We start from the raw sequence: 27,687 nt of genomic DNA, 5'->3' as shown, positions 1-27,687 counted from the left end.
TAACAGTCGGTGGGGAAAAAAATGTCCTCTGAGTACCTTCCCATAAAGTTCTTCTACCACCTCTCCACATAAACTTGGGATTGATGAAGCAATTTGTAAAGTCACTTCCAAGAGATGGAGAATGCTTCAAATACTTGGTCACCAAGTTTCCATGCCTGTCGGAGGCAAAATTGAAGGAAGGTGTGTTCGTCGGACCAGACATTAGAAGGCTTATAGTTGATGAAGAGTTTGTCAATACCATGAAGGATCCTCAAAAAGAAGGGTGGATTGCATTTAAAGAAGTCGTACAGAAATTTTTAGCCAATAACAAAGATCCTCACTACAAAAAGATCGTTGGAAGAATGCTGAAAGCACTTCAAGCTTTAGGTTGCCTGATGAGTTTCCTCCAGGCCCACCTTGACTACTTTCCTGAAAATTTGGGAGCTGTAAGTGAGGAACAAGGTGAACGATTCCACCAAGACATTAAAGAGATGGAAAGGAGATACCAGGGGAAATGGAGCATTACAATGATGGCAGACTACTGTTGGATGCTTCAGAGAGACATTCCAGATGCTACTCACAAGCGTAAATGCACCAAGAGGAGCCTCACAAGGAAGAAGAATCGAGTTTAGTGTGTGTAGGTGAGCTCATTTCAGTTCAAAAAAGGATTTTCATGAAAATATTGTAATAAAACTTTAATTTTATAAGTCTATTTCCATTTATTTTGAGGTATTGCCTTATTTAACATAGTTACTAAATTGTCAGGAAACGGGATGTCCTATGACAAAATGGAGGTCATTTTCGGATTCAGCGCACCAAAAAACATAAAGATTATGTGGAATAACCAAAACAGCTCTCGAAAAAAAAAAATTGGACCTATGTAATGCTTTAAAAGTGCATATTAAAAAATTCTAGAACTCTATATTAAATTAGGAAGTATTTTTTTTAAAAAAAATCTCTGACTTGCACATTGCCATATCGATATACTTAACAGAAATTCACCCCAAGTTGAAGGGCATCTATTATGAGTCTTTATTTAACAAGGATTATTAAAATCCTCCTTGTTGTGTAGTTGCATAGCTTCCTCCTCTCTTCAATTCTCTTAGGAAGCTCCCATCAACCATGGTAACAAGAAAATGAGATGAACTCCGTGATGTTCACAGCCTAAACCGAGCTCTTATATGCTGGCAACCCAATCTCAGATACAAGATAAAAGGTTTGTGTTGGGATTCCCAAAATATGTCCTTGCTTGTCACTCCATTGATGTCTATATATATATATATCCTTTCTTTCTGCTCTCTGCTCTGGAAGGAGCATCCAGGCGTGTTATGGCTTCCACAGAATCAGGTCACAGCACACATCATGGATCGATAAGAGAGCATAGACGCAGCTCTCTCTGAGCTTGGTTGTTTCCTGACAGACTTCATGACACAAATAGGTAACATCATCATCATCATCATCGGGGCTCTTATCCCCCTTGGTCAGCATTTGGCAAGGCGAAATGAACTGACTTACCACATTTAGTGACCGTTTAAAGTAACAATGGCACTGAAAAAGGTGACTTATGACCATTTTCACACTTACAACCTTTGCAGCATCCTCATGGTCACATGATCAAAAGTCAGGCACTTGGCAACTGACTCATATTTATGACCGTTACAGTGTCCTGGGGACGTGTAACCCCCTAAGCAACCTTCTAACAAGCAAAGTCAATTGGGAAGGTAGATTCACTTAACAAATGTCTTGCTAACTTAACAGCAATAGCAATAGCAATAGCAGTAGACTTATATACCGCTTCATAGGCCTTTCAGGCCTCTCTAAGCTGTTTACAGAGAGTCAGCATATTGCCCCCAACAATCCGGGTCCTCATTTTACCCACCTCAGAAGGATGGAAGGCTGAGTCAACCCTGAGCCGGTGAGATTTGAACCGCTGAACTGCTGATCTAGCAGTAGCCTGCAGTGCTGCATTTAACCACTGCGCCAGCTCTAGTGATTCACTTAACAACGGGGGCAAGAAAAGTCATCAAGTGGAATAAAACTCACTTAACAAATATTTCACTTAGCAACAGAAATGTTAGGCTCAATTGTTGTTGTAAGTTGAGGAACTACCTGTATATGCAGGGACCTACACACATTAGTCAAAGGACTTAATAAAGATTTATCTTTATAAATAATAAATACATATCTTTTTTATGTTGTGATTATCTATAAAACAAGTAACTGATGTTTTTACGAGTTATGGTTAATATTACAATAATATAATATTAACGTAAATCATGAAAAGGAAAAGGAAACTTAAAATTGTATTTCTTTTAAAAGAAATTCCTATCACATATTTCCAACTGCACAAAAAACTCTAGTTCCCCCTGCACTTTGCTCCACTGGATCTGATCTTGCTTGAAAATTGAACTTTGCACCATGAAATGTTTAATCACTAAAAAGTAGGGTGACTCTTTTGGGAAGAAGGAAGATCTATACAGTTCCATTAAGCAAGCAGAAAGAATTGAGCTTATCTTCCTATTTCATGCGTTAGTTGACTGTCGCTTTGATAGGAAGTGCTCTCTAGATGTGCCACTATTTTTATTGCAGCCGATTGTTTTGCAATATTTGAAAAATTTCTAGAAGCAATATCAGTAAGGACAAGCTGTTTGAGAAGTGCAATTGAACAACAGATATTCAAACAGCAGGAGACTTTATTAACAGCAGAAAAAAATATATATAGGAACATCTGGCTACTTTGGAAGAGATCAGGAATCAGATCCACTGAAAATTCTATCAAGATGCCAATTTACACTCGGGCATTTATTATAAGATTTTTTTTTCATTTTTAATCTCTCTCTCTCTCTCTCTCTCTCTCCCTCCCTCCCTCCCTCCCTCCCTCTCCCTCTCTCTCTCTTTCTCTCTCTCTCAGCCAAATTTGTTGATGTACAAAATGTGCATTTGTCAACATTCCAACATTCTACAACAAACAGAGGGTAGATGTGCCTGAATGGGCAGCTAATCTTTCCTAACATTTCCTATTTTCTCATTACAAAAACTGGCTTCAACTTTCCGGTTTGAGAAAGAGAGATGCCCAATGGTAGCCATACTGCCCTGAAGGGGCATTGAACATGGCCAGTAAGTGCCACAGACTTGCCAGCGGTATTTGCATATAGTTTAGCAACAGCTGTCTGACTTCGTAGCCTCCTCTTGGATATCAGTTTGAGCTGTGCTGGGAACCCACTTGCAATGTTTAGCCTCACCATCATGGCCTGCTGGACATAATCACATTGTTTTTGCACAGGACAATAAAGATTTCTTGTCTTCTCATTCTCTGAACTTGCCTTCCAAATGGCAGTTTGAATGGCAGCGACAGGCGCTTCTGCATCTATGAGACGGCTGCCCTCAAAGCCCCCTGTGCGCACAGTAGGTTCGCTAGCCCAGTTTACACCCTGGCCACGGTGTGTGTGTGTCTGCTTCTACCATCATGTATGTAAGGGTGGCTCCCATCACTGCCTCTCCCCCTCATTTGTCTTTGACTCCTTGTCTCTCTGCTCCGGACCCTTCGCCTTTGTCCTGTGGTGTCTTTAATCCCCAGAGTACTTGCTATATCAGCATGATGCAGCCCCCCCCCCTAAGCCGTGTCCTATAAAGGACCTTAAAAGCCAATTTATAGATTTAACGAGGGGTTTTGGTAAAGATGAAGAGACTGATCATATGCATGTGATTCCATCCTGGGTCTTCTTGATACTATACTGATCACGATGTAATAGCAGCTGCTGAGGAGAAGATGAGAACTGGTCTTTATTTATTTGCATTTAAAAAAAAAAAAATCAAGGCACTTTTATAATATTTCTTCCCAATAAAAATAATTTCATTGCAATATATGATAGCAGTAGACTTATATACCGCTTCATAGGCCTTTTCAGGCCTCTCTAAGCGGTTTACAGAGAGTCAGCATATTGCCCCCAACAACAATCTGGGTCCTCATTTTACCCACCTCGGAAGGATGGAAGGCTGAGTCAACCCTGAGCCGGTGAGATTTGAACCGCTGACCTGCTGATCTAGCAGTAGCCTGCAGTGCTGCATTTAACCACTGCGCCACCTTGGCTCCCCATGTTTGCATCCAACCATGGCATGATGTTTCGGCTACTTGTTTCTTTTTCATGCTTTGTCCCCATCATCTTACCTTCAACTCATTGTTTATGACTGAGATAGCCTTGTGTCATCCTGGCTAACCAAAACAGAACAGTGTAACAAAACAGAATTTTGTTTCTCTATTTATTTAGATCCTAGGCAAGAACTCAGAACTGATGTTTAAATCCAGCATATCCCAAATGAGTGCGGATGAAAATGGTGCATGACAGAATGTGCTTAAATGTATCTTGCCTACCTACTGTATATTTTAAAAGTTATATTTCACTGAAATATCATATTAAGGTGAAAAGAGATTTAGCTATTAGGGGGGAAATAATAACCAGTGATTTGCAAACAGCTTTTTATTTCATTGAAAAATAATTTTTCTCCTATTTCTATTAATGAAGCGAGAGTAAGAATTTTTCAGTTATTCTTTGATTCTTCAATGCACATGCTATATTTTTCATCTCAACTTTTCTCTCTAGAATAAGTTTATAGCCCATCACAGGCCATTTCCTTGAAATAGCACAGCAGTTTTTCAGGCCCTTTAGTTAGATTTTCAGCACATTCCATTTTTGTTATTAAGTGTGTAGACCTTGACCTGTTCAATGCACTCAGAATTGGAACACGATTTCGGAGCACTTTATCGTTTGGGGGGGAAAAAAGATAAGCTAATTGACTTCTCAGGTATGCAATTATGACGAATTATGAAATATGCCTGCTATAGCAGTGGTCCCCCAAACTTTCTGGATCGGGGGCTCAGCAGGGGGAAGAGGAATAGTTCCCTCTTCGTGGTAGGGAGATGCACACAAGCACATGCAGCTACATTTGTCTGAGCGGTGGCCATGCGCACAAGCAAAATGGCTGCCGCCCGCATGAGGGGAGCTTCGTTTGCGAGGGAAAGCGGCCGCTGCTTGCTCAAGGAGAGCTTTGCATAGCTACATTCACCTGTCACTCACACAGCCTGGTTCCGAACAAGCCATGGCCCAGCAGTGGACCTCAGCCCAGTGGTTGGGGATCCCTGGGCTACGTTGTACTAACATTTTGAAAGAAGATGGACAGACAGTCCGTGGTCTGTGGTCCGTGTCTCTTCCGGTGTATTTCAAAGGGAATACAATACATGTTTGACTTTACACATATGTTAACAGCTGCTGGAATTGTGTTTGCACAACAGTGGAAAAACAAAGATATGAAAATGAATAAATATTAGAATGTGCAGGAATGAATAAATTGACAATTAAAATCAAGAAGGCTTTGAATACTTTTTCATGTGGGATTTGTTTTATCAATTGCTAACTAACAGAAACAGAAATTAGAAATCTTAAAGTATGAAAGAAAACACCAATTATGTAAGGAAAGCTCACTAAAATGTATAAGGAAATATTATGATCATTATTAATGTGTAGATAACTGCGGGACATTACACACCCACAGACACAAACTATGACAGTGCCAGGAAAACACCAAAAAAATAACAACTTCCCCCCAAAAGACTGCAGATGAAACCAATTTTTCCCCCTAACCCTAAGGACAGGAAAGACAAAGCCACTGGAATAAAAACCATCAAGGCATTGTGGGAAATTATAAAGGACATTGCCAGGAAGCTCACAGAACCAGCAACCACCTTACAATTACCTAAACAACCAGGTATCACACAGAAACACACAAAATCCGGCAAAGCTGCCTTGCACCAACCTGGCCTGCCCATAGAAAAGCGGCCACTTTGAGACACATAAACCATGCACCAACCTGCACACTTAAAAGCAACATATTGCATCACAAATAAAACATTTGCAAAAAGGAATAACATTTCTTGTAATAAACATATTCTGTAAACAATAAATAAATAAAAATTCCCTTTTAAAAAAAAAATATTCTGTAAATAATAAAAAAATCCCTTTAAGCCATTTAAAAATATTCTATCAACAATAAATTAAAATAAAACAACTAAAAAGATTCTATCAACAATAAATTAAAATAAACCATTTAAAAATATTCTATCCACAATACTTTTAAATGCATTGTGGATAGAATATTTTTAATTTGTTTTATTTAAAAGTATTGAGTATAGAATATTTTTAAATGGTTTATTTTAATTTATTGTTGATAGAATCTTTTTTAAATTGTCTGCCTCTGTCTCGGTCTCCTCCTGCCCTCCCGTTTCCGCCACAGAGCCTGGGGCTGCTCTTGCAGGGGCGAGGAGGCATCGGGGGTCCGGCGGGTGCCCAGTTGAAGAAGAAGAGCGGCTTCCATATCACCAGCATTAACGTGGCGCAGATCTCAGCCAGCCTCAGCTCCTACAACAGAGAGCTACAACGACCTGGCTGAGTTGCACACCGAGGACTTCTCCTCCTCCGAGATCCTGGACGTCTCGCTCTCCCGAGCCACTGACTTTGGGGACCCTGAGCGCAGCTCTTCCGAGGAGATGCTCAACAACTTCCACGAGACCAACAGCCCCAGCGCCGTCTCCCCCAACCAGCCTCACCCGGCCCAGCAGCCCAGAGGCCTGACCAACAGCAGCGCCCACCCGCTGCCCCACTATGATCACTGGGGACATCCCCAGCCTCCCTCCCATGCCGGGGTCCTCCTGCCCATGTCTGGAGGGGTCCCATCCAGCCTGTCATTCCGGAGGTTGCCCATCATGGGGAACTTGGAGGGCGCCAGGCTGGGGCTTGCGGGAGCGTCCTCCATAGCAGCTCTTGCAGGGGCCACCATGGCTCACTTCCATGTGGGGGCCGCCTCTGCCGGGGGAGCCGTGGCCAGTGCAGCGAGTGGCAGGGCCCCCCAGGTGAGCAAGACCCTCACGAACCTTGCCGCTGCTGGGAACGACATGACTCTGCCCGGAGGGAACCACCCTGGGAATGTTTCTTTCTTCACCTGATGTGGGTAAATGTGCCCGGTCCAACGTGTTTCCAGCAATTGAAAATTGTTTCCCACATGGACAAGTATATGTTGCGTGTTCTAGAGTCGGCAAACCAGACAATCTCTATATCTGCACAGACAATGGAACAACAAAAAATATTGTATACCCACAAGCCTTGTGAAATTAAACTTATTAGAAACTTGTGCTTTCTCTTTTCTTTCTTTTCCATTTAACCAGACTGCGCCACAGCAACGCATGGCCGGGTACAGCTTGTAGATAATAAATAGATAAAAGCCACATATTTAGCAAAAACAGACTAGTTGGGCCTCAGAATGTTCTGCTTTAGTATGTGTCTTTTTTATTATCAGATTCCCAAGCATCAATTAGTACTTTCATCACCTTGGAGATGTATATTCTGTAGTACTGGATAGTTTAAACATGTCAGCACAGAAATGCATGCACTGCAGTTGTGCTAATCCTTTTAGAAAAATTAGCTGAATATATTTTTGTTTTTATGAAAGGAATAGCTGTCTTCTCAAGGGGATAGAATGAAAAAAAAATCCTGTCATTCACTGAGCAATACACTAAAAGATATTTCATCTTACCTCACGGCAGTTTAATGTAATACAACAATCATTTAATTACACAGTTTTTTGAAGTCAAAAAGAGTTAGGTGATAATAAAATGCAGGAAGCAAAATGCTGAAGAACTGAATTCAGTCACAAAAGGCCAATAATTTTAAAGTGGGAAGGCATTACTAGATAAAGATCATTAAACCATGTCAGCAAAGTAATTAAAGAAATCATTAGAAGCCAAGCGAATCATGGAGAAGGCAACAGACCAGCATAAATATTGATACCCCTGAATTGCTGTCAGATATAGCTAAAGGAATGGAAATGATCAAATGCCCTTAGCCAAAATATTATCCTTAAGATATCATTTATTTTATTTGGAGATTCAGTTTGATAAAAAATATGTAGAGAAAAGCTAGTAAGAATCAGCTGGAAGACTGTAGCAATCACTGCTTGTTTTTTATGTAAACTGAAAGAAATCAGGAGGAAGCAGCCCCTTAGATCTCTAGATCTTGCTAAATCTACCTTCTAGAATTTGTCAGCATTGATCACTAAAGATATCTGCAATTCAGCAATATCTGCAGGATTTATGGAGCTAACCTTAGCTAAAATAGATAATACAAAGATGGTCAAATTGTATACTGAGGAAAAATCAGGAAAGTAAAAAACAACAAGCCAGAACCAGAAATCCCATTGGCTCTTACAACTCAATACTAGAACCCAATCTTTACAGGTGGGGACGATCCACAACAGGTCTGTCTTCTCATCTCTAATTAAAAACCAGGACCAGCTATCAGGTCACAGGCCTCAGAAAAATGTTGACAATATAAGGCAAGCTGAATGAATGATCTGGCAGTGGGCAGCAAATGACTTATTTACTTACTTATTTATTGAACAGATTTCTATAGTTGCCCAACTCACACATGGGTGACTCTCCGCAGCTTACAAAATTTAAGTTAACCCCAACTCCATCATTTTTCTGAGTACAAAAAATAATGTCCTGGATTTTACAGGTGAATGCAACAGATGTTTTCAGAGCTAAAGCATCAGGCGTCCCTCTGAACACTTTTACTCTTTCAGAGTTGTTGCTGTCAGAATTTACAGGACTCTCTTCCATTGAGGTGAGGGAAAAGGAGGGCTGGTCTGTCCCTTCAGCCCCCCTATTTAAGCAAGACTTACTGCCAGCCAGAGAACATGGGACTCTAGAGGAGACCCAGAAAGGACTTTTTCAGCCACTCTGTCCTTCAGCCTGTATTTGCAGGTAGATTCAGGTGACAAGGGGAAATCTAATCAAATTGGGGAAAGGTTTGATTACGTGATCTATTATGTTTGTGAGCACTTGCTAAGGGGGGGGGGGGTTAAAACATCCCTCTCCAACCCCAAAGCTGAGTTAATGGCACAATTTATTAACCCCGCGGATGACACAGATAAATAGGCTGTCCAAGCAGAACCAAAGTTCACAGTTTCTGTAACATATAATTTCCAACTCCTAAAATCCTCCCTTTCCTCTTTAACAATACGAAGGGCTATTAAACATTATACATGCATGCACGTGTCATTATCCAGTTTGAGGTTTGTCCAAATTACTTTCCAAGAGATCTGTTATTTACTTCTGTTCCCAAGGAACCATTGGTACCCTTGGATTTCACAGCACGGGATCCTGCCTCATGGGAGCAGAACCATATAATATAATCTTCACAGAGTGCCAGCCAAGATGCTGGGATCATCTGTCATTTATCAGTGATCAATATTCTCTTAGAAATTTGTCAATGAAGAAAAGACAAAAGCTCTGTTAAGACTGGACAAATTAATAACATGAACCATTAAACAGCTTATCTGCATAAACTTCTAGAATACTAGTATATAATTACCAGAACAATAGGTTCATTTTTAGAGAATATTTATTTACATCCTACCTTTATTATTTTTATAAACTGTAAATTGATTTATTGAAAAACTAGCTGTACCCGGCCATGCGTTGCTGTGGCCGTCTGGTTGAATGGAAAAGAAAGAAAGGAGAAAGTGCAAGTTTCTAATAGGTTTAATTTCACAAGGCTTGTGGGTATACAATATTTTTTGTCCTTCCATTGTCTGTGCAGATATAGAGATTGTCTGGTTTGCCAACTCTAGAACACGCAACATATACTTGTCCATGTGGGAAACAATTTTCAATTGCTGGAAAGACGTTGGACCGGGCACATTTACCCACAGCAGGTGAAGAAAGAAACATTCCCAGGCTGGTTCCCTCCGGGCAGAGTCATGCCGTTGCCAGCAGCGGCAAGGTTCGTGAGGGTCTTGCCCACCTGGGGGGCCCTGCCACTCGCTGCACTGGCCACGGCTCCCCCGGCAGAGGAGACCCCTGCATGGAAGGGAGCCACGGCGGCTGCTGAAAGAGCTGCTATGGAGGACGCTCCCGCAAGCCCCGGCCTGGCGCCCTCTAAGCTCCCTGCGACGGGCAGCCTCTGGAATGATGGGCTGGATGGGGCCCCTCCGGACATGGGCGTGGGGACCCCAGCGGGGGGGGGAGGCTGGGGATGTCCCCAGTGAGCATAGTGGGGCAGCGGGTGGGCTTCGGCTCCCCTTGGCGGAAATGGCCAAAGCTCATTGGAGGAGGGTCAGAAAGGGGAAAGGGCACAGCCACAGCCCAGCCACACATATAAAGGGACCGTCAGGACGAAGCTGGGGAGAGTCCGAACTGTTCCAAATATACTATTCTCACGAAATGAACACTATGGCAAACGACACAGCTCAATTCCAACGCAATGTCACATGAAACAATTAAATCAAAATGAAAATAAATCGAAATCTATGAAAATTCAATATAACAGTGCAAGTGGAAACATGGAATCGTGAAATATTTAGTATAGCGTGTGTTGCTTTTGCGTCCAACAGATGGTGCTGGTTTTCAAAACAGCATGATTTTACCTGTCACAGGTGTGACATCTATATAATGTAGGTATATAAAAACACACACGTATTCGAATGCAACATCGTGTCAACATTTCAAAGCAATCAGTGAAGAACTTTCGGAGATTTAAGATTTTGAACAAATGAACATTTACATTTTTATTTATATAGATTTAGTTAAAATTTTAGCCAACTTTTCTCCATAAAATCAAATTTGGACTTAAAGTGGAAAATAAATGATTATCTCCATAGCAAGAGGGTGAGCTTAAGGCATTCAAGAATGGATGATAGTGGTATGGATAGTGGTATGAATAGAATAAAATGGAAATCTGTGCTAATCAAATCAAAAGATCTTTGTCATTCAGTAATCTCTAAGTTATAATATGTTGTCAAAATATTTAGAATGGAGGGGTGGCCTTAAAAAAATTCAAAATGATTATTTCTTAAGGACAAATATTTATTATTGCTCAGTGAAATTCAAGGCTTCTGAACCTCAAAATGTTGACCATAATATCTACAGCAGCATATTAGCAGGAGTTTTCTGGGAGCATTTTGGCAGTTCAAATCTCACCAGACTCAAGGTTAACACAGCCTTCCATCCTTCTGAGGTTGGTAAAATGAGGACCCAGATTGTTGGGGGCAATATGGTGACTCTATAAACCACTTAGGGAGGGCTGTAAAGGACTGTAAAGTGGTATATAAGTTTAAATGCTATTAACATGTAGCTCAAACTTTATAGTTATGGATATTTTGCAACATGTACCAAAGTTGTAAAGCTGTTTGTATTTGGTGATATTACTCTTTATTTGTGATGTGTTCACTAAACCAATGACAAGTACAAACAATTCCATGGTCTCCTCTTAGCTAACAGATGTAAAACTCTTCATTCCTTGGCTTATCCCATTCTTCATCTATTTGTCAGCAAAAGATCCAAACTGAGGGATTTAGAACTTTAACATTAGTTAATATACATAAAGCTCAACTTCCCACATCTCAACTGTAGCAAAATCTCATTTAAAATGCATAAGATGGTTCTAATATAAACAAGGTAAAAGGAAACCAAAATTTAACATGATAAAGGGAAACCATTTGTCTGTTAGAAAAGCCAATCTATAATAAATAGGTTCTTCTTCATTCTATCATTTTGGATCAACAAACATCATTTCACGCAATCAAATGCAGCAACCTGATCCAACTGGTGATGATTGTTCATGTCTGCATAAATCATGTTTTGCCATCTTTGTTTGGTCTTCTGCATAGGCCTTTGTCATGTGTGTTAAAGTGGTAGGTAGTGCAAGCAGGGTGTGAGACCGTGCTTGTAGAATATGGTCTCACCATTGTAGACATTTCCCCCCACATTTTCTCTATGATTGGTACAAAAGCTATCATTGCTGACAGAGTAAATAAGGAAACTGTGTGATGAAGTACATGAATCTCTGTGGCATGTAAAAAGCTCAGCGGTTTTGGTGACTGACTGCCACTTGCTCCACGTAGTCCTACTGGGTGGATCATTATTTTGTACACTTTTGATTTTAGGTGAATTGAGATATGCCTAGCACAGAGCATTCCTGTGATCTCCATCCACCGCAACCCTTAATGCCCTGTTCCATGAATGCCACGGTCTCTTTGCAAAGGAAAGGTTCGTTTTCACTAGAACTTCACTGCTGAGCTGGATGGTGAAGGATCTGGGGTTGATCTCTACTCAGTCATTTTGATAGTCAGACCCGAACAAAATTAGCTAAGAACTCAATACATACATTTTCCCCCACTCCAGATGCCAACAATTTTAAAAAAGCACCCCACTCAAAGTAGTAATTTATCCTATCTATGTCTCTCCAGTCTAAAGTATAAAAAACATCTGCATTACAGAAATATATAAATTGACTCAAATATACATCTCCTTAAGAACACATACAAGTATGTTTTTAGTAATGAATATTTCGCAAGGTTTTTTAAAATGTAACATCAATAGTGCATTCAAACTGGAACAATTTTGCAGTAATAAAGCAGTGTTATAATCACATCTGATGTTGGTCTCATGATGTCTTCTGCCAATTTCACAGCAGAGATGTGATCACTCTGCTTTGTTTTGGGAGTAAAACCAGTTAAATAAAGCTGTGTGCCTTTCCCAGGATAGAACTGAACAGATGGATGGGGAATATTATGTTTGGATGTGGGAGAGAATGGGATGATACACTGGCATTGGAACTGCCCACTTTTGGCACTATCATTGACTAGATCTGGCTTGAACATTTCCCATGACAGTATTTGGACTTCTCCTTGGGGGGAAAAAAAGTTGCTTCTCATTTATGATGATACTGATAATAAATATGTTAACAGAATTCTTAATTAATCAACAGGTTATGAATGAGCCTGATGCAGTACATAATATATGTTTTCTCCTTGCATTTCTGGCTGGATACAAATATGGTATAAATCAACTTGTAACAGTGAAAAACAACCCCATGTCTATTTAATTAACACAAGATGCATTTAGTCTTAGCAAACATAAAATATGTAAACTTTTCTTACACACATCAGTGCCAATAAATTATTGCATGTAAAACATGAAGGAAGGAAGGAAGGAAGGAGGGAGGGAGGGAGGAAGGGAGGAAGGAAGGAAGGAAGGAAGGAAGGCCAATGTTTTGAGGATGTAAAGGAAAGGAAGGGGATTGATTGGAAGGTTGGATGGTTGGATGGATGGATTTAGGGGATTGTGTTTTGCAGCCTTTTTGTTCGTTTGTTTGTTTTTAATGTTACCATAAAGTATATTAAAACACATGCCACCGGTTTTGTATATTTCAGATCAAAATGGAGTAAAGTTGTGCTTCTGATTTTTTCATGACTGTAGTAGAAGTTTCTGGAAACACTTTCAGGAATCTCAGAACAGCATTTCAGTTCCCATACATGCTAATTTTCTTACAGGTAACTCTAAATCTAAAATATCTAACCCCAAGCATAAAGTGATGAAGTACATTTTAATCTATTCCTTTTTAAGAAGGATATCGGTTATCATTTCCTTGATTTAAAAAAAAAACATACTGGTTTTATTGCATGATGGCTGGTTACCCATTTGCTTTGAGAAACTTCATGGAAATTTTGCCTTGGATCTGCTTTCCAGGTCAGATTCTTACTGATTGGACAAGACTAAGTGCACTGAGTTCCATATGAGATGTTGTGATTATTATGCCGGATATGTTGGAAAAAGTCAAGATGGCAGCACCAATAGTGTGAATGAAGCTCTGTCTGCAATTAACAATACAAATATAATGTTTCAGTTGTGTGCTGTGAATACACAGCATATCCTGTAGCTACCCCAGAACCTGAGGAAAATATGCAGAAGGGAAAAAAGAGTTAGTGACAATTAAAATGTGGAGTCTGGTACCTACAATAAGGGCCACATTGATTGGTGCAACTCTTCAATACTTCAGACAACAATGCTTGATTTATCTACCTGTCTTTATTTGGAAATCAACGTCAGCAAGACCAGGTTCACCAAAGATGCACACAGGAATAAAAAGGAAGTGTCAGTAATGTCATGGTTTTTAAAATGTTACAAAGAATAAACGCAGCGCTTTAAACGTTTTGAATGTTCCTTCTTTTAAGTACAAATACAACATGAACAAAAAAAATATACAAGAGCTTTAGTATTATTTGTCCAATTAAAAATGCAAACTTTAATCTTTTAAAAATAATCAGGTTGTAAAGAAGAGCAGCAGAATGTGATGTAGATTTGCAGTGGTGAAGGTGGGAATACATTACTTTCAATGTTCCAAATCTGATTCTAAAACTACTCACACAGAATTGTACCTCTTAGCTGTCATAAATCAGAGCAAATGAGTTTAATGAACAATTCTCCAGATGAGAAAATGCTTACATATTACAAAATGGGGATCAGATTTATTTGAAAAGCAAGCTGTAAGTATATGCATATCATGGAAGCAAAATGGTTTTCCAGATCTTCAGTAACTTGCTACTGGCCAGCATAAATTAAATTTTGGATTCGTACGGGAGGCTTGCTCTTTTCCACTTACCCCTTTGGCAGAGTGTATGATTAATATTGATTCAGTTTTACAAGCAATTAAATTGGAAACCGTAAACAGCCTTTTTATTGGCTTTTTGTGAGATAAAAATAAACATCTGGAATTTTCCACTCTCCCTGTGACATATTTAATATCATAACAGCAAAAACATAGAAAGATCTTGCAATTTATAGGAATTCCATTGCATTGATTAATGCAAATAAAAGGGGGAGAGGGAGGGAGAGAGAGATAAATGATAGATAGAAATATAGATCTCTATATTGACAAGCCAATCATATTTATATTAACCAGTTGAGTTAAATCTACTTAACAGTTGGTATTATTAGTGTTATTAATAATAGTACTGGGAAAATATGCCATCCTTTCTATCAATAGGGAAAATAGTGAACCAAGATACCCTATTGAAATAACATCAGAAGTGTAGATGAAAGTGGGGTCACTATAAATATCTTCAAGTTGACAACATCAAGCATATTGAAGACAAGAAAAAGATTAGAAGTGAATGGACATTATGAGAGACAGGATTTGAAAGTCTAAATTCAGTGGAGGAAATACCATCAAGGCAATTAACATCGGGGCAATTCCAGTCATCAGACATGCCTTTCATCCATGCAGCTATATTGGCAGACTCCATTTATCAAGGAAAATACATGCAATTTTGCAAAATACCCCAGGCCGTTGAAGAAGAGAAAGGGTCATTGGAAAAATATCTGAAGGACAGTGAAGAAGATGCACAGATGCTAGTACACCATGAAGCCTTACTAAGTACTGGAGAAAACAAACTGACATATCAGAAAGGCCAAATAAAGAATAGGGGGGAAATCATGACAAGGCCAAGGAAAGTTGAAGAAAGAGACAGAGGAGCTAATTCTGGTTGCACAAGGCCAAACCTTATGAACGAATGCAAACCAAATCAGAGTTAAGGAAACAGCAACAGAAAAATGCTGCCTCTGCAAAGAGTCTGAAGAAACAGTGGACCACCTAGTTAGCATTTGTAAGATTCATAGACTGCCCACAAACGATGGGATGTATCAACAATCATGCATTGGTATAGATCTGTAAGAAATGCCAGTTGCCTGCGAGGAAGAAAAGGCAGGATCGTAAAATAGAGAGAAGAATAGGAAGTAGAAGAATAGGAAGAAGTTAAAGTGGTCTAAGACTTTAGAATTAAAACAAAAAATCGCAATATACAAAGACCTGCATTGACAAAATCATCATTAATCAATTGCAAATATTTCGAAATAGCATATAAGCTATGATGGTACATTTAATATCATCAAAACAATATTTGCCTATGTAGGAAGGACTTGATAGAGGGTAGAAGTGCCAAATCCGGTCTAAACATCTTGCTGAATGTGTGACTAATCATACTAGTAACAACTATTATTAGGAGGGATGGAGGCCAACTCCAACTAAAGAAGTGACTGTTGTCATTTATACACACTGTCTATTGGGGTATCAAACTCGTGGCCCACCCAGGTCATTATTTCTTCTCTAACTTAATTCTTATTTGTTCTGATGAGATAAAGTGATTTCAAGTTTTAGAAATGTGAGTGGGTGTATTCATTAATTTTTGATATGTCTTTCTGCTGTAAAAATACTCCCCAAATCTACAGAACTTTTATTCTTAGAGCAGTTCACATAAAACTTCAATTTAAAATATAATAAAAGCAAACAGAATCTTATTAAAGCCAATAAAATACCAGAGAGCAAGTGATAACAAAAAGGATGTGCAGGGGCAGCAAATGTAATACAGTTTCTATCCAGCCCTCTCCAAGGCAGAACTGCAGCATAAAGGCACCATTTGAGTACTTGGGTAGAGAAAATTCCCATAACCTGATGTCGGATTTCATTAAACTCTCCTCCGCCTGGCTTTAGTGTTGTCATTATCCAATCTAGAAATATTGCCAGGGATCCGGATAGTGCTTGGCCGAGGGAATTAGTGAATATTAATTCCAATGAAATTTCAATTCCATAAGAATAACAGTGAAAAAGTGCACCTATCCAAAAACAAATTCACATGTAATTAAGGTTGGTAAGATTTGGATGTGCTGATCATCTGGAACGGCATGGCGCCTTTTAAGTAGAAACACCTACCTTTTAGTAGCATAAATTCTTTTCCATTGATTACAAGCAATATACTAATCCAGGAGCCAGGTGAGGGGTCACCTGGCTCCTACAAAATCTTCAAAATGGGATCCAAGCGACAACCAATGTGCCCAGAGTTGCATTCACAGTGTCACACAAAGAAAGACCCATTCATGCACACATCCTCCTGTTCTCACCTATTCTCCCCCCCCCCCCCCACTTTAAGATTGCTGGGAAGCTAAAGATTCTTTAACCTTGTCTTTAACCCCCATTCAGCCACTCTTATCCAAGATAATGGCTTCTATAATGTTCTTCACAGCTGGGAAACAGTATCTGCCCCTCAACTCTCGGCTCAACAGTGAGGAAAACACGCTGATTTCTGGCATGCCACAAGGAGAGCAACGGAAGGCTCTTCTCTGGGTCCCACGCTAGGTTTCAGGTGTGCTACTGAACGTATGTCGGATATAAAGTTCTGTAACGTTTGAACTTGGATGGCTATTTGAGATATTTATAGCCAGCTTCAGAAATAGCGGTTCCTACGTAACCGAAACCCAGTGCATGAATTGCTCTGCTTGTGCCATGTCGGAGATGAGGGAACACCCTCATTTTTGTATTTGTCATTAAGGGTTTGTGGGGAACAGGATGAATAGAAAATATGAATCAACAATAGCCCCGCTTGAAAACTTTGGGGCTATGCAAGAAATGATCACATACCCAGTATACTTTCCCAGCGAACCAGATTCTCCATGTGCAAAATATGTCAATCATAAACACTTGCACCAGCTTTCCTTCCTCTTTTGTGAACAACCCTTGTGTAGAAGTATTTAGTTCTATATCTTTAAGTCTCACACATCTAAGGAAGATGTTTCCTCTCTCATAGGCAATATGTGTATATACACCACAACACAAATAGTGCGCAACCTCTTCTTTTAAGCTGGACATACCGGAGAGCGGAGCTTTCTGGTTCATACAATCGCCTAGTTCACACAACTGGCTTTTTATGAAGATGGAAGAGTATGCCTCTCAATCTCCTTTGCTTTATCAAGCGTCATGTTCACCTTCTGAGATGGCCATTAAGTCCCTGCCAGTTGCTTCCAACAAATAAAAAGTAGAATGGCGATGAAGCATTCCTGGTTGACTGTTAACAACTTTCATACCCTTATTAAGTGATCACCATTTGAAAGACTCTTCCCATATTTGTACTGCATAACTGATTAGAAATTATACTGACTTTGCTTTTCACAGTAATTTAGATTTATGAGTCTGCCAACTTAAGGAATAGGACTCTCTCATCAAACTTGAGAAATATGAGTTCCTTTGCTTCTCTCCCCCCCCCCTCCGAATAAGATGTTTTATTCATTGGCAACATTCCCAGTTCAACAATATGATGGGAATAAATTATGTACATTTGCATGGCACTTTTGTAGGTTCCTAATTAAGAAATGGCACCATATCATCTGCAAAAATGCATTTTATTTAGTGACTGATGGGACAAATTCATTAACCCCTATAATTCTTATATTTAGCAGGATGGATGGATTTATGATTGCTGTTAATTTCCCCCCGTTGTGCTAGAAAACCTTTCACCTTACAATATTGATTAAGAGCAGAGAGAGCATAAATCATGGTAGCATTACAGGTACAGCTGCCAGTGTGACAATCTCAGCAGTGCATGATTAAGCTTTGGGCTAGTTTATTTTAGCATTGTGGAATAGTAGATTCAGTCCACATATGACTTCCATCCTCAAATTCAATGAAACAATGAAAGTTGTCTGTTAAATGTCCTGCTGGCTGGAACATCTGGTTGAGGAGAGTGCAGAGGGAATGTATGTGGCATAATATTAGAGGTGAACCTACTCTGTAATATCTTTACTGATAAATTCTAACCTGAATGTATCATCAGCCACATTACTCAGGGTATTACTGTACTGCAACAACCTATAACTATGACAATATAGCTGTCAATTTTTCAGCTATGTATTCCTGATGTGAGCTGTGTCTCTGGACTGGTTTTCTATTCATAATCCACGATATCTGTGAAGCCACCAGAAATGCTGTGAACTGTAGCCCATTAAAATTAATCAATTTCTTGATTTCCTTGGATCAGAAGAGATCAAATACCTTTCAGATTCCTTTGTTTGGTTGTTTTAAATTTCATCACTTGCAAACTTTTTTTTCTTTTTCTTTTAAAGTCTCTACTACTTTATAATACTATTTGAGTTGATCTAATTTCCCTTACATTGCAGCTTAGTAGGAAAATCTATGTGAAATAATAGTCAGGGCTTTAATAAGGCAGAGTCCCCGATCATATGGAGAGTCATAATGGATTTTCCCTCCTGACATTTAGAAAGGGCAAAGGTTAATGAACCATGCTGACCCTTTCTCTTTTTTTCAGATAATATTGCTCAGTATTGGAGTAATAAAAATATAATAATAACTAATATGAAACTGCAAAAAATACAGAAATAGAAAAAGGAAAAAGTGCAGAAAAGAATAAAGAATAATATACAAAGAAGAAAAGAAATTAACAACAAAAAAGAAATATAAAGAAATAATTTTCCCCTTTGTCTCAAGAAGTGTATTTTTTTTAAAAAAAACACATGTCACTTTCTCCTAATACAGAAAACAATATTCTCATGTCCTCTTTGATCTACATACAAATCCTTAAAACAATGTGAAGCAGTCCTGGTCATCAAAATTCCAAAAGGTTTACCAGAAATAACATCTATTTTAGACTTGATCAAATGAACCAATTTTATATTCCTTCTCTTTTAACAATGTAGAGCTTTAATTCCATGAATAATATCCTAGAACTTCATTTCTTTTCTTTTTTTTCGGATCCTTCTCGCCAAGTCTTTCAAAACTTTAATCAATCTCTTTTGTAAATCCAGTATAGAAGTTTTCCTAAGTCAGTCTTCTGCTTTGTATGTTCTTTTAATTATTAAGAATTATTAGTTATTAAATATAATTATTTAATTATTAATTATTAAGGCAAACTCTAATTTCATTCAAAATATCATTTTAGTTCCCTCTAGTATCCAAACTTCAAAATCCCATTCTGCCATGTTATTTTCTTTTCTTTTCTTTTTCCAGAATTCAAAATACAACCCAATTTCCCCTCGGAAGGATTCAGTCAATTTATTTGAAAAACCCATTTCAAATCAATTTAGACCCTTATTCTATTTATAACTATCCAAAACCTCACCCTAGTCACCCTTTTGACATTTATTTCCCCCAAATTGTCTAAGGATTGACAATTTGGAGGAATAAATGGCAAAAGGGCAACTAGGGTATGTTTTTGTTCCATGTAAACATTTTCTGTTAAGGATTGAACAAAAGTCATTTACTAAATGCCATCAAACTTGCTGTTCTAAAGGTTTTTAATATTTAAAAAGCAGAAACAGTCATTAAAATAATTAATAAATGAAGCTCAGCTGAGCTTTATGTCCATATATGCTACGTTATGGTTATGGATATAGACAGAATCTCCCAATTCCCAGCTGCTTTATTTACCAGCTGACTAAAAAAACGTGAGTTCGTGAAGTTTTCTTCTGAAGGACCCATATCTGCAATACTTGTGAACAATCTGAAATCTCTCTTTTTCTGGAGAAATGTTTTCCTTACCACATTGGAGCCGCAACTGCTGATGTGTCCTCTTCTTTGGGGCTTAACTTCTACTTTCTCTACTCTACATTTGAACACCTAGAAAGTGGTTGTTCTAATTGCATATTCCAAAACTGAGTATGCAATTTTGTTATGAAAATAGTTGTTTCACATTTCTCTCTATTTAGATGCATTAACAATTTCAAAGGAGACATTGACATTGAGTCTTTATTGATTAGCCCTTGGGCCATATCAAAATGCAAAATTCCGGAAACAAATTATTACTAAAATTTGATAAAAGCAATATAAAATGGAATTTGATAAAATACAATTTAAAATGGTATTGGAAAAAATACAATTTAAAATGGAATTGGAATAAAGTACAGTCTAAAATGAAATTGGAATAGAATACAGTAATTATAAATAAATAAAGACATAGATAAAAATATGATAAAGTTTATTTTGGTGTCACTCCTGCAATCTACCACAATCAGTCCCATATATGCAGATCTCAACCGAATCATTTTGTTTAAATACTGTTCTGTGTTAAATGTTACTTTCTTGTTCTGGCCGCACATGAGGGATGTTGTTTTGATATGGGGATCCTAATCAGTCATTCATTTGGTATATAGACCAAGGAACCCGTCTCTCTCACCCCCTTATACAAGCAACGGTCAAATAGGATGTGAGCCAGGTCTTCTACCTCTGACGCTCCGCAAATGCAGAGTCACTCATTGTAGGGTATAGAATGGAATCTCCCATATCTGACCATTGGGTCAAGCGGTTCAACTCTCTCTCATGTAAATATCTTCCTAAGATGTTTTGGCAGTTGTAACTTCAAATAGCTGTCTACTTGAAAAGTATGCTTGTATTTACTCAGCAATTTCAAGTTACTCACGTTACTAAGGATAGCTATACCATTTTGTGCTTCTATATTTATTTATTTGTTTGTTTGTTTGTTTGTTTGTTTGTTTATTTATTTATTAGACTTATATACCGCTTCATTTTACCCACCTCGGAAGGATGGAAGGCTGAGTCAACCTTGAGCCGGTGAGATTTGAACCGCCGAACTGCAGATAACAGTCAGCTGAAGTGGCCTGCAGTACTGCACCCTAACCACTGCGCCACCTCGGCTCTTATATCCTTAATTCTTTTGGCAGCTCTTTTTTTTGAGTTGTTCTCCTGCTACGCAGGAGTGAGGAAGGCCCGAACTTCTTAGTTAGTTTGGTGATCCAGGAGATTTGTGATTGTAATTTTATTTGCTCTAGTAGACATAACTTGGGAGTCTATCAGTATGACTTTGCGTCAGTAGTTATATGCTCTTATTTTGGACAGTGCATGAATTGTATTAATTCCTAATTCAGCTCTAACTGCTGAATCAGATGTTCTTGGATCTACACCCAAAATATATCTCAAGTGCTGGAACTATAACAATATGCTAGAATTTTCTAGATATTTATAGCATTTGTTAAAATTAGTTATAAACCTGTTGAAATATGACCAAAAAAGAATTTTCAAAATTGTGGGTAGTACGTTTGCTAAAAATTCTCGGAATCAAAGTCCACAATTCATGTTGTCCACGTTGGAAATGTTGCTTTAAAATTATTTTACTAAGAGGAAAACAGGAAAAGAAAATGGTTCAGCATTACTCCAGTGATAGTTTTTCTCCTCAAAAGAATGCATACAGGTGAAACTCGAAAAAGTAGAATATCGTGCAAAAGTTCATTTATTCCAGTAATGCAACTTAAAAGGTGAAACTAATATATGAGATAAGACTCATTACATGCAAAGCAAGATAGTTCAAACCGTGATTTGTTATAATTGTGATGATTATGGCTTACAGCTCATGAAAACCCCAAATCCACAATCTCAGAAAATTAGAATATTGTGAAAAGGTGCAATATTCTACGCTCAAAGTGTCCCACTCTAATCAGCTAATTAAGCCGTAACACCTGCAAAAGGGTTCCTGAGCCTTTAAATGGTCTCTCTGTCTGGTTCAGTAAGAATCACAATCATGGGAAAGATTGCTGACCTGACAGTTGTGCAGAAAACCATCATTGACACCCTCCATAAGGAGGGAAAGCCTCAAAAGGTAATTGCAAAAGAAGTTGGATGTTCCCAAAGTGCTGTAGCAAAGCACATTAGTAGAAAGTTATGTGGAAGGGAAAAGTGTGGAAGAAAAAGGTGCACAAGAAGCAGGGATGACCGCAGCCTGGAGAGGATTGACAGGAAAAGGTCACTCAAAAGTGTTGGGGACTTTCACAGGGAGTGGACTGAGGCTGGAGTCTGTGCATCAAGAGGCACCACACACAGACGGATCCTGGACATGGGCTTCAACAAACAACGTCAGAAGCGTCTTACCTGGGCTAAAGAAAAACAGACCTGGTCTGTTGCTCAGTGGTTCAAAATCCTCCTTTCTGATGAGAGCAACTTTTGCGTCTCATTTGGAAACCAAGGACCCAGAGTAGGAGGAAGAAGGGAGAGGCACACACTGCAAGATGCTTGAAGTCCAGTGTGAAGTTTCCACAATCTGTGTTGATTTGGGGGTCCATGTCATCTGCTGGTGTTGGTCCACTGTGCTTCATTAAGTCCAGGGTCAATGCCAGAGACGTGCGGTGAGCTTCATGGCCGGTGAGGCAAGCGCGAAAGCCCCGGCGCGAGAGAGGGATCGAAGCTGTGAACGGGACCCCTTCTCCTCCTTTCTGCTGCTGCCCGCCCGCCCACCGCCAAATAATTCTTCCTCACCGAGCATGTCCGGCTGCTGTGGGGAAGACTGCTCCTACAAGATCCTCAGCCGGAGGACCAAATTTGGGGAGAGCCAGCAGGCTCACTTGGGCACTCCGTGCGGAGGCTGCTGCCATTATGGTGCTTCTTCCGCACCCTCCGAAATAACCCGCCCAATGTAAGCGTGCTTTCCTCATGGCTCCTCTTAATCAACAAACGATTTCTTTTTCCACAGTCGCTCAACTGCAAGGCATGATTTGCTGCTCCCAGATCAGGAGGTGGGAGAATCATGTGCCTCCTTTGCATACGGAATTTTTCACTTTTTAACCCTTGCTTAACTCTTAAAAGGCGAAAAATTCCTTATGCAAAGGAGGCCCATAGTTCTCTCGCCTCTCCCTACAGTTAACACTAAGCAGACTCAAAGTCACTGTGACTTGGTGTTTGGCAGCAACTACCTTGGCCTTTTTAATTATTTTAAAAATTCTTTCCTTTTCCTCATGAGACTGGTGAGGCCCCGCCTCCCCTGCCTCCAGTAACTGCACGTCCCTGGTCAACGCAGCCGTCTACCAGGAGATTTTGGAGCACTTCCTGTTTCCTTCCGCAGACAAGCTTTATGGGGATGCAGACTTCATTTTCCAGCAGGACTTGGCACCTGCCCACACTGCCAAAAGCACCAAAACCTGGTTCAATGACCGTGGGATTACTGTGCTTGATTGGCCAGCAAAATCGCCCGACCTGAACCCCATAGAGAATCTATGGGGCATTGCCAAGAGAAAGATGAGAGACATGAGACCGAACAATGCAGAAGAGCTGAAGGCCGCTATGGAAGCATCCTGGTCTTCCATAAGACCTCAGCAGTGCCACAGGCTGATAGCTTCCATGCCACGCCGCATTGAGGCAGTAATTGCTGCAAACCAAGTACTGAGTACATATGCATGCTTATACTTTTCAGAGGTCTGATTTTGTTCTGTGTCCAATCCTTGTTTTATTGATTGCATGTAATATTCTAATTTTCTGAGATGGTGGATTTGGGGTTTTCATGAGCTGTAAGCCATAATCACCACAATTATGACAAATTACGGCTTGAAGTATCTTGCTTTGCATGTAATGAGTCTTATCTCATATATTAGTTTCACCTTTTAAGTTGCATTACTGAAATAAATGAACTTTTGCACGATATTCTAATTTTTTGAGCTTCACCTGTACATTCTAATTGAATCTTATATTTCAGCTTGATCCTGCAATTCTGCAATTTCCAGTAATGAAAGCATTTTCTCCCTGAAAAAAGCAGATGAATTTCCAGATGGAAAGAAGAAACCCAACATAACATGAGATGGGAAACAAACACACCAACCAAGCTGAAGATGAAAAGACATTTTTTGTGCTTGTGAATGCAAGCTGTCACGGGACCCGATTGGTATTGTATTTTCTAAATCAAAGGTAAGCAAATAATTCATTATTCAAAGCTCTCTGGCAGCTAAGCCTCAATAAACCATCAAAATGTTTATTAAGGATTTTATTATGAAGAAAAGGTCAAATACATAATTTGAGCTGATTTTCTGTTCACAAATTCAACCTGATGGGTATGATCCTTCCTCACCAAATTACCTGCAAATGAAGAAGAAATGGTAAAAATAAATAAACAAGAAAATAAATATTGCATTCTATATTGATTGCAACATCTACTCTTTGCTAATAAATATGAAGAATGGCATGGGAAGTATGATCTTGCTACCATTCTAAGTCAATCTTCTATAGAGAGTACAGTGTAGTTGATGAAATGTAAGTCAGCCAGTTCGTACCAGTTCAGCTTAACCGGTAGTTCCGGTGATCAGTTGGCCCACCTGCCCCTGTGCCAGTCTGCCCTCTATTTCCTTTGTCTGATAGACACAGCAGAGCCAATCGCTGGGCCTCAGCTGTTTTCCTCACTGGGGCTGCAGTAGAAGGCAGGTTTTAGAGCTGTTTTCAAACACACTGAGCATGTGCACATGTGAAGTATATGCTTAGTTGTTACACCGGTTGTTACACTGGTTGAATCCCACCACTGATTGGCATATGCATTGTCTTTGGGTTGCAAGAGTGGCTCTTAAGAGTAGCTGCATATTGAGAAAAAGGATTAGCTTCTCTCATGCTGGCATCCAAATTGTTGTTGCCCACAAAGAATTCTGGTGATGATAGGGGGGATAGCGGAATAGTCTAGCAAGGAGGTCCAAGCAGGAATCGGTTCTTTTTAGCATCTAGAAATATAAGAACTCCAAACTACGGGGGCTATGAGAACCCTGGGAAACCACAGCACAAGCCACTGGATTTGTAAACTCTTCGTATGCTTTCACCAAGGGAGGCGGCCGTGATTTTCCCCAGGGGTTTTTTGTTTTTGTTTTTTGAGCTTTCAGGGGGGACAGAAAGGCTGACAGGGAGTGTCACACTCTCTAGCACAACGTGACACCTAAGAAACATGCTTGCATCATATATATTTTCCCTAATACAGAAATGAGCCCAAGGAAGAAAAGCTCATTTCCCAGGGTTCTCATAGCCCTTCACAGTCTTCTGTTGTTGCATTTCTATTCAGTATTTCAAGAACCAAAGTCAACATTGATTCTCAAGAATAAATTCTTGCAAAATTGTTTTCAATCTATTAGCTAGTAGAGTTGTGAACAACTTGTAATCATTACTCAATAATGCTGCATAATTTCTTGTTAAAGTCAAATCTTGTTCCTCTTTGGGCATTAATGCTATGTTTGGCCTCGTTCCCACTTTGGGGCCTCTTCCCTCCCTGTAGAAAAGAGTTCAGCACGTTCTGTAAAATTTGTAAAAGTTCATTCTCAAAACATTTATAATCCATCTGCTCCTGGCGCCTTTCCTGGCTTAATATTTTTTTTTATAGTTTTGGAATCTTCCCTTATTGTTAGAGGTCCATTCATAATTTGTCCCTGTTCCTCTGTAATGCTTAGCAAATGTTGTTTCTTTTATACAAATTGGAATAATACTGACGAAATGCATTTTGTACGGTGGCATTATCCATTAAAACAGTATCTTCCTTTTCCAATTTCAACAACATTCTTTTTCCTTTTATACTTTATATGATAGCTACTTTCCTGGTTTATTTGCAAACTAAAAGCCTTTTTGTTTTGCTTCAGGTGATTCATTTTTACTTTTGTCTTCATTTGTCTTCACAACTGTTACATGTTGGAACTGGAGCAATAGGCTCCACCAAGGTCCTCCATTCCGGCGGGAAAATCCTCAGAGCCGATTGGCTGAGCCGCCTGACGGCTCCCTATAAAAGTTGCCAGAGAGGCCAGCGGCGGATTTGCAAAAGTTGCCTAATAAAGAGCTGTTGTTTGTCATGGAAGCCTGAGGCTTCTCCCATCCATTCACCCAATCGAACAACCACCATAAAGAAATTGGCCGTCTACACTTACTGCTAATAAATCCAGTCCTTTTGTAGGGATTGAGCTTTTCAGCAGTAAGTGAAGCCCAACCAGTTTTAGTAAAGTCTCTGAAGGTTTTGGCTCCTTACTAAAACAACAGTTCTCCCCGAATGAAGTCTTAACAGAACATTTACCGTAATGTTCTGTTTAGAACTTCCTCTTCTTTCCTCAGTGTCAGATAGCTTGAAATGGCAAGGTGTAACTTTTCTTTTAAAGGGGAATATTTGTAGCTCAGGGTTGAAATGGGGAGTCCTTGATGCTCTCTGAGCTTGCAGATGTTTCATTATCCAAACCAGGTAACACCGTCAGCGCAGAGGAAAAGGAGATTCTCAGTCATCCCGGAAAACAAAGACTAGCAGCCTTTGAAAGGAACGCCTTGGGGGGCATCATTGCACTGATGGCGTTACCTAGTTCAGTAATAAAATACCTGCAAGAAAACAACCAAACTTAGAGAGCACCAAGGATCCCGCACAACTATTTTTTTTAAAATTAGCTCCATTGTATGAAATAATGAGCAATCGTGCTGTGGTGATGACTAGAATAAGGAGGCAGAATGCAGGATTTAATCTGGGCTGGCAACCAGGGCCGGAGGTTTAGTCCTTTGGGCTCTCGGGCTCATCCTCAGGAAACCTTCTCTCTAGCAGAGTCAGTCGCCTTCGTTTGTGAGGGAGAATACATTTGGAGATGTCATCGTTTTAAACGTTTCCTAAAGATTTCTACATGTGCTGCATTGGTCTATATTGCCTAGTTTTTAAAAAAGTAAAAACCACTAATTGTCCAGACTGGAATGTTTCTGTATTGTGAAATCTTTCTTTCTACTTCATTTTTCTCTCCACATTTCAATGGTATATTCTAGAAAACTTGTTGGACACCCGAAGAACGAGGGGTAACCGCCCTGAGCTGAACTTTGCTAAAATAACAATAAACAGAAACGAGACCAGCTGACTATACAAATGTTTCTTAGCATGAGATAAAATGTGTGAAATATTACCAAGATGGTACCTTTATTTATACTGGGGAAATGCGTCAGAAACGCCCACTGAGGCTGTGAAATACATTTCTCTTTCCCCAAAGTTCAGACTCAACATAAGTGATCCCTGCCATTGTCATACCAGTAACTCAGCAGGGAAAAAGTAATTGATATATTTCTCCCCAGGAAACCCCGCGCTACCTGAAAATAAGACTTCCCCAGATAACAAGCCCAATTGGGCATTTGAGCGCATGTGCTAAAATAAGCCCTCCTCAGGAAATAAGCCCTCTCTGGAAATAGTGCAATGCAGCCATGAGGTCACCACCCTCACCGCCTCCTGCACCTCAAAAGTAATAAGGCCTCCCTGAAAATAAGGCCAAGCGCTTATTTGGGG

General features: G+C 39.5%; 1 long non-coding RNA gene across 1 annotated transcript; it reads left to right on the top strand.

Annotated features, from left to right (window-relative positions):
- The first annotated feature begins 13,242 nt into the window (after positions 1-13,242).
- Positions 13,243-27,313, top strand: LOC148049305 (uncharacterized). Its single transcript, XR_015695407.1, has 4 exons — positions 13,243-13,362; positions 21,159-21,221; positions 24,187-24,335; positions 27,180-27,313. It is a non-coding gene; the product is annotated as an uncharacterized LOC148049305 (long non-coding RNA).
- The last annotated feature ends 374 nt before the right edge of the window (positions 27,314-27,687 follow it).

Source organism: Thamnophis sirtalis, unplaced genomic scaffold, assembly GCF_051295495.1.
Source record: "Thamnophis sirtalis isolate CommonGarterSnake01/CBP01778 unplaced genomic scaffold, rThaSir2_p1.2 scaffold_2, whole genome shotgun sequence".
NCBI lineage: Eukaryota > Metazoa > Chordata > Lepidosauria > Squamata > Natricidae > Thamnophis > Thamnophis sirtalis.
This window is presented reverse-complemented; position numbering and strand designations above follow the sequence as displayed.